Source organism: Cebus imitator, unplaced genomic scaffold (assembly GCF_001604975.1).
Source record: "Cebus imitator isolate Cc_AM_T3 unplaced genomic scaffold, Cebus_imitator-1.0 Scaffold708, whole genome shotgun sequence".
In the NCBI taxonomy this organism is placed as follows: domain Eukaryota; kingdom Metazoa; phylum Chordata; class Mammalia; order Primates; family Cebidae; genus Cebus; species Cebus imitator.
In genome coordinates, this window is record NW_016108023.1 from 453124 (window position 1) to 461938 (window position 8815).

Here is an 8815-nt window from a genome sequence, read left to right on the forward strand (position 1 = left end):
ATATATATATATATATATATATATATTTTTTTTTTTTTAATTCTGCACTGGAGTTTTTAGAGGCTGTTCACCCCTTAGCTCCCTGGCTTGGAAAGCTTCCTGGCTGCATATGCATAAGCCTGAGCTGCCTGCGTAAAGGCTGAGAGACCATTTGGAGCTAAACTGAGCCACCCCAGCTGAGTCATCCACATCAGTCCACCCCTGGCCTCCTGGCAGCTGTGCACCGACTCATGAGTACATCCAGCTGACACCACAGCTGCCTCACTGAGCCAAACCCAAACAGCTGAGTGACAGAATCGTGATCGATGAAATGGCTATTTTTTTTTAGACAGAGTTTCGCTCTTGTTGCCCAGACTGGAGTGCAATGGCACAGTCTCTGCTGACCGCAACCTCCTCCTGTCGGATTCAAGCGATGCTCCTGCCTCAGCGTCCGGAGTAGCTGGGACTACAGGTATGGGCCACCAGCACGCCTGGCTAATTTTGTATTTTTAGTAGAGACGGGGTTTCTCCATGTAGGTGAGGTTGGTCTCAAACTCCCAACCTCAGGTGATCTGCATGCCTCGGCCTCCCAAAGTGCTGGGATGACAGGCGTAAGGCACCATGCCCAGCCCCGGCTATTGCTTTAAACCACCACATTTTGGGGTGGTTCGTGATGCTGCAAAAGCTAATCTCTGCGTATCTAATGACCTTCCCAAGGCCCCTACTTCCCCATTCCAAGACAGATGTTATTGAGAATTTGCCAAGTTTTCAACGCTCTGCAAGGCACCTTGGGGGACACAAAATAAAGCATCCTCAAGGGCTTTACAGTCTTTTGGGGGGTTGCAGAAAAGGAGGTGCACACACACGTTCACTTCATTATCATCAACTGCTTCTCTGGCTTTCACTTCCATGTTTAATCCTCTTCTGGAGATTAACACCAAACTGGCTGTGGTTTGCAGATTCTCCCAACATTTAATGAACATCTTATTCGGTCCTGGTTGGCCATGTATGTGCAGACAGACATCCAACAGGATCACATGGACAGCTGCTTGAATTATAAGCCATGTATTGCTTGTATTCTGTTGCCCTAGAACCTTAAACGGGCAGTAAGAAATACACTGTATTTCTATTAAAAAAAAAATAGCAGGACATAGTGGTGCACGCCTGCAGTCTTAGCTACCTGGGAGAATGAGGTGGGATGATCGCTTGACCCCAGGAGTTCAAATTTATAATACACATTTACAATACCACGCTTAAAATACACTTCATAACATCTATCTCTGCTCATCAACTTATGAGGAAGTTATTGACAGCCTTAATACAAAAAAAAAAAAAACCAAGGAAGTGAATCCAAGGCAGTTGACTCATAACTTGAAATTAAAAGAGCTCGTCTTTGAACCTTTTTCTCCTTTCTAGGGTCAGATAAGGACACCTGCACATTCTGTTTGCAGGTTCTCTTCACCAGCAAATAAATGAATGGAGTTTCAGTTGACATGTCTGGCTGCAGGTGTACACGCATGTCTGTGTATGTGTGTGTGTTTATGCATCCAACACTTTAACTCCATTGTGGGTTCTAGGTAATACTTAACCCTGATTTCAAAAAAGCCAACAGATTTGTTACTCAATGTAATTTAAAAAACCTACCTCTCCTCTACAGGAAATGTTAAGTCAACTTCAAAGGTAAAAATGGGGCTGGGCGTGGTGGCTCACGCCTATAATCCCAGGACTTTGGGAGTCAGATGCAGGTGGATCATTTGAGGTCATGAGTTCGAGACCAGCTTGGCCAACATGGTGAAACCCCCATCTCTACTAAAAACACAAAAATTAGATGGGCATGGTGGCAGGTGCCTGTCATACCAGTTACGTGGGAGGCTGAAGCAGGAGAATCACCTTAACCCGGGAGGTGGAGGTTGCAGTGAGCCGAGATCGCACCACTGCACTCCATCTCAGCCGACAGAATGAGATTACATCTCAAAAATAAATAAATAAATAATAAAGATGGGAAAGCTTTTGGTTCCAGACAGGATTATTTCATGACACCCAAGGAAATTTAGATTTTGAAATATAACAAGAAATGGTAAAATGTACCACTTTTCCAAATTAGTTTTTTGTATAATTTTTACAAATTGTAATTTTATATATTTTTTAAAATTTCCTTTTGAAGTGATTAAAGAGTCTAAGGAAGATGCAAGGACATAAGACCCACACGTAGAGTTTCATTTGCCTTTAACCCAACTTCATGTTCTATTATGGCTGGAGTGCAATACCAAAGCCAGATCACCAACACAGGTGCATGTCTTTATTTTTATTGAACTTTAAGCTCTGGGGTACACGTGCACCTCCCATAAGGTTGTTGCATAGATACACACACGCCACGGTGGTTTGTAGTCTCCGTCCCCCTGCCACCTACATCAGGCATTCCTCCCAGTGTTTTCCTTCCCCAGCCTCCCCACCCCTGCACCCCTCAACCTACCCCAGTGTGTGATGTTCCCCTCCCTATGCCCACATGTTCTCATTGTTCAACACCTGCCTATGAGTGAGAACATGCAGTGTTTGATTTTCTGTTCTTGTGTCAGTTTGCTGAGAATGATGGTTTCCATTTTCATCCATGTCCCTACAAAGAAAATGAACTTGTTGTTTTTTATGGCTGTATAGTATTCCATGGTGTCTATGTGCCACATTTTCTTTATCCAGTCTATCACTGATGGTCATTTCTGTTGGTTCCAGGTCTTTGCTATTGTAAACAGCGCCGCAATGAAGATACGTGTGCACATGTCTATAATAGAATAATTTATAATCCTTTGGGTATATACCCAGTAATGTATTTCTGGGTCAAATGGAATTTCTATTTCTAGGTCCTTGAGGAATCGCCACACTGTCTTCCACAATGGTTGAACTAATTTACACTCCCACCAACAGTGTAAAACTATTCCTATTTCTCCACATCTTCTCCAGCATCTGTTGTCTCCAGATTTTTTAATGAACGCCATTCTTACTGGTGTGAGGTGATATCGCAATGTGGTTTTGATTGGCATTTCTCTAATGACCAGTGATGATGAGTATTTTTTCTTATGTTTGTTGGCCGCATAAATGTCTTCTTTTGAAAAGTGTCTGTTCATATCCTTCACCCATCTGACAAAGGGCTACTATCCTGAATCTACAATGAACTAAAGCAGATTTACAAGAAAAAAAACACAGGTGCATTTCTGATATCAAGGCTATGGACATCCATCAGTTGTCACAAGTGTAATCCGCTTTAAGTCAAGACATCTTCATCAACTCTAATATAAAGAAAGCATTACAGAGGATTATTTATCAACCAACCCAGAAATATTTATGGAATGGTCAGTGCTCTGCTGGGTTCTGAAATACCCAGAAATTGTTTTACGGGGTCATGTTGCAACGTCTTCCATTTTGAGGGCTGAAGGAGTTTTTGTAGGCCAATGCTGAAAGGTCTTGTTGCTCCATGCATGAGTAGTAGCAAAAACCTGTGCTAGGTCTGGGCACAGTGGCTCACGCCTGTAATCCCAGCACTTTGGGAGGCTGAGGCGGGCGGATCACCTGAGACCAGGAGTTTGAGACCAGCCTAGCCAACATGATAAAATCCAGTCTCTACTAAAAATACAAAAATTAGCTAGACGTGGTGGTGCGCACCAGTAATCCCAGCTACTCGGGAGGCTGAGGCAGGAGAGTTGCTTAAAGCTAGGAGACAGAGATTGCAGTGAGCCGAGATTGCACCATTGCACTCCAGCCTGGGTGACAAGAGCAAAACTCTGTCTGAAAAAAAAAAAAAAAAAAGCTGTCCTTTAGTTCCAGGAATTCATGGGAAGGAAGAAGAATTTAAATTCCCTTGGGTTGCTTTCAGAGATTAGTTCTGGTTTGTTTATGGGGCCAAACAAACCAGGTTACACGTAAAATGGCCCCATCAAAACCATCTTATACAACACTTCTACACTGCCAGTGTGAGTATAAACAGGCAGAACCACTATAGAAAACAGCATGGAGGACGCAGTGGCTCACACCTGTAATCCCAGCACTCTGGGAAGCTGAGGCGGGTGGATCACGAGGTCAAGAGATCGAGACCATCCTGGTCAACAAGGTGAAACCCCGTCTCTACTAAAAATACAAAAATTAGCTGGGCATGGTGGTGCGTGCCTGTAGTCCCAGCTACTCGGGAGGCTGAGGCAGGAGAATTGCTTAAACGTAGGAGGTGGAAGTTGCGGTAAGCCGAGATCGCGCCATTGCACTCCAGCCTGGGTAACAAGAGCGAAACTCCGTCTCAAAAAAAAAAGAGAAGAAAACAGCATGGAGAATACTGGAAGAACTAAAAGTAGAACTAGCATTTGTGAAACAGTCTCACTACTGGGTATTTACCCAGTGGGGGAGGGGAGAAGTCATTATAGGGGACAGGCGTGGTGGCTCACGCTGGTAATCCCAGCACTTTGGGAGGCCGAGGCAGGTGGATCACCTGAGGTCGGAAGTTCGAGACCAGCCTGGCCAACATGGAGAAACCACATCTCTACTAAAAAATTCAAAATTAGCCAGGGGTGGTGGCACATGCCTGTAATCCCACCTACTTTGGAGGCTGAGATAGGAGAATTGCTTGAACCCAGGAGGTGGAGGTTGCAGTGAGCTGAGATCACACCATTGCACTGTAGCCTAGGCGACAAGAGCAAAACTCAATCTCAAAATAAAACAACAAAAAAAGTCACTTTAGGAAGAAGACACTTGTGCACACGTTTATAGCAGCACAATTCACAATTGCAAAGGTAAGAAACCAGTCTAAGTGACCAGCAACCAAGAAGTCTATAAACAAATGTGGCATATATATACCATGGAATGCTATTCAGCCATAGAAAGAAATGAAGCAGTGTCTTTTGCAGCAACTTGGATGGTGCTGGAGGCCATTATTCAAAGTGAAGTAAGTCGGGAATGGAGAGCCAAATACTGTATGTTCTCATCTCTAAGTAGGAATTGTGCTATGAGAATGCAAACTCATAAGAATAATATTATAGAATTTGGGGGCCGGGCACGGGGTCTTACTCCAGTAATCCCAATACTTTGGGAGGCTGAGGTGGGTGGATCACGAGGTCAGGAGTTTGAGACCATCTTGGCCAACACGATGAAACCCATCTCTACTAAAAATACAAAAATTAGCCGGGTGTGGATTACATTTGTAATCCCAGCTACTTGGGAGACGGAGGAAGTAGAATCACTTGAATCCAGGAGGCGGAGGTTACCGTGAGCCAACACTGTGCCACTGTATGTCAGCCTGAGTGACAGAGCAAGACTCTGTCTCAACAAAACAAAACAAAACCAGGAATTTATTCTCTCGTGGTTCTGGAGAGCAGCAGTCTGAGATCAAGATGTGAGCACGGCTGTGCTCCCTCGGGAGGGTCTAGGGGAGGACCCTTCCTGCCCCTCCCAGCTCCTGGGGGCTCCAGCATTCCTGGGCTTGTGGCCCCATCACTCCAGCCTCTGCCTCTGTCTCCACCTGACCTTCTCTTCTGTGTCTGTGTCTTCATCTCCTCTTGTTATAAATACAGGAGTCACTAAAACAGGACACACCTTAATGACCTCAACTGCAAAGACCGTTGTGAGCTGAATTCTGTCCAACTCTTATCAGTTGAAGCCCTAACTCCCAGGACTGCAGGGTATGAATGTGTTTGGAGATAAGCTCTTTTTATTTTATTATATATATATATATATTTTATTGCATTTTAGGTTTTGTGGTACATGTGAAGAACATCCAGGATTGTTGTGTAGGTACCTATATGGCAATGTGGTTTGCTGCCTTCCTCCCCATCACCTGTATCTGACATTTCTCCCCATGGTATCCCTCCCCAACTCCCCACCCCCCACTGTCTCTCCCCTAGTTCCCCTCTCAGACCTCAGTGTGTGGTGCTCCCCTCCCTGTGTCCCTGTGTTCTCATTGTTCAACACCCACCTATGAGTGAGAACATGTAGTGTTTGATTTTCTGTTCTGGTGTCACTTGCTAAGAATGATGGTTTGCAGGTTCATCCATGTCCCTACAAAGGACACAAATTCATCGTTTTTCATGGCTGCATAGTATTCCATGGTGTATATGTGCCACTGGAGATAAGATATTTAAAGAGGTGATTCATGTAAAATGAGATCATTACTGTGGGCCCTAATCTGATATGATTAGTGTCCTTTCATGAAGAAGACATTGGTACACAGACTCGAGCTCCCTCCGGGAAAATCCCTCTGGCCCCTCCCAGCTCCTGGAGGCTCCAGGCGTCCCTGGGCCTGTGGCCAGATAGCTCTAGTCTCTGCCCCTGTCTGCACGTGGCCTTCTCCTCTTCTTCTGTCTCTTAGAAAGATACCTGTCACTGAGTGTAGAGTTAGGCTTATGCCACGATGATCTCATCCTGATTTTTTTTTTAGACTTTAAGTTCTGGGATACATGTGCATATCGTGCAGGATTTTTACATGGGTATACACATGCCATGGCAGTTTGCTGCATCCATCCCCCCTTCACCTGCATTGAGATGGAGTCTTGCTCTGTTGCCCAGGCTGAAGTTCAGTGATACAATCTTGCCTCAAAGCAACCTCCGCCTCCTGGGTCCAAGCAATTCTCCTACTTCAGCCTCCCAAGTGGCTGGGACTACCAGTGACTGCCACCACACCTGACTGATTTTTGTATTTTTAGCAGAGACTGGGTTTCACTGTGTTGGCTAGGCTGGTCTCGAACTCCTGACCTCAGGCGATCCGCCTGCCTCGGCCTCCCAAAGTGCTGGGATTACAGGGGTGAGCCCCCACGCCCTGCCATCATCTTGAGATTCCTAACTCAGTTACATCTGCAAAGACCCCTTTCCAAAATAAGTTCCCATTCACAGATTCTGGGGATTAGGACGTGGACGTATCTTTTAGGAGGATCACAGAACAATCTACTACAGTTGTATCCAGTTCCTTCTAGAGCCTCTAGCAGAGGTTCCTTTTTGCCTCTCCCAGCTCCTGGGGGCTCCAGCATCCCTGGGCTTGTGGCTGCATCACTCCAGCCTCTGCCACCAACTCCATGTGGCTTTCTTCTCCGCGCCTGTGTGTCTTCTTCCGTCTCCTAGAAAGCCACCTGTCATTGAATGTAGGTTCCACCCTATGCACGATTTTTGTTGTTGTTGTTTTGAGATGGAGTCTTGCTCCATCTCAGATTTTACTGTCAACCTTCAGTCCCCGGGATTGGTCAACATTGCTTAGAAACTCGCAGGCATGAGCCCCTCCGAAACAGTCTCAAAAAATCAACTCCCAGGGCGGAAAGGGGACGTGGAAGGGCGAAAACAGAACCACCGTCCAGGGATGCAGATTCAGCACAAAAATTAAATATGCCAGGCCACATGGCAAGGGTGGTGCCTGCTTGAAGGTCACAGGACTAGGAATGAAAAGCCCCTTCAATGGGGGTTCTATCCTCCAGACCTGTGGGCCAGGTAAATTCAACCCTTGAAAACAGATAGCTATAAAAGGCACTGATTTCTGGCCCTGAGTTCTAGAATGTTGCTCTTCTGTTTTAAAGGTCAAATTAAAGCTGTCTCATCTGAAGGCTTTTCACATGCTTTGGAATAAATAGAGTAAGAATAGATAAATACAGAAATAAATAAAACATTATCCTGGCAGAGGGCAGATTGTATTCCACATTATCCTCCAGAAGGGCAAATAAAATAGAGAGATGAATTTAGAGGACAATTTTCCTCACCTGAGGTTTCAATGCTTGTACGGTTTTGAACTGGGAGTTTTCACATAAAAACACGGGGCACAATTTCTCACCATCAGCATTTTCTGTTGGGAGAAATAACTTTTTTCTCGTCTGTCTGCTGTGATGCTGTTGTAGTTCAGGCTTCTGTTGGAAAATTCAGCTTTTTTGTTTAATTTACAGAAGGATGCTTGAAATATTCTTTATACTTGGCATACAAAGGATACTTTTAATGTACAGAAAAATGTTAATGTAAAGAACATGTAAGTAGGGCAGGAGAAATATGAGGGAAAAAAGAGCATAACAAGCAGGTATTGCAGCCAAAAGTCACAGAAAACGTTCTGCAATGGAAACCATTTCCTTTTCAGACGCATGGAAATGATGGGAAGAAGAAAATGCCTCATTTTTAGTCGTACCCACAGGGCCAGCAGCCGTGGTTGATTTTATGTTCCGAGGCCACTTCAGGAGTGTGGTTGTTTACTATGACGTTTGGACAGAAACGGAAGCCAAAGGAAGGAGGCGCCTCCAGTGAGGAGAGGTCTCGGGGGCGGCCTTGGCTGGGCGACTCGTCTGTGAGTCTCTGCAGCGATGCCTGGGACTCGGGCTGGGGCCTGGGAAGCATGCGGTCAGCCCGGGTTCGGGGACGCTTCTTGTTGATCAGTGTCACCACTGAGATATTTACAAATCAAGTCAGGATGCCCTTCACTAAAGTGTGTGTGTGTGTATGTATACATCACTAAATATATGTGTGTGTGTATATTTACCATCACTATATATACGTGTTTTGTGTATACATCTGGACTGCATATGAGTGTGTGTCTGTGTATATACATCACTAAATATATGTGTGTGTATACCATCACTATATATACATGTGTGCGTATACATCCAGATTGCATATGTGTGTGTATGTATACATCACTAAATATGTGTGTGTTTACCATCACTATACAGTATATACGTGTGTGTGTATACATCCAGATTGTGTATGTGTGTGTGTCTGTGTATATACATCACTAAATATGTGTGTGTTTACCATCATTATACAGTATATACATATGTGTATACATCCAGATTGCGTATGTGTGTGTGTCTGTGTATATACATCACTAAATATATGTGTGTGT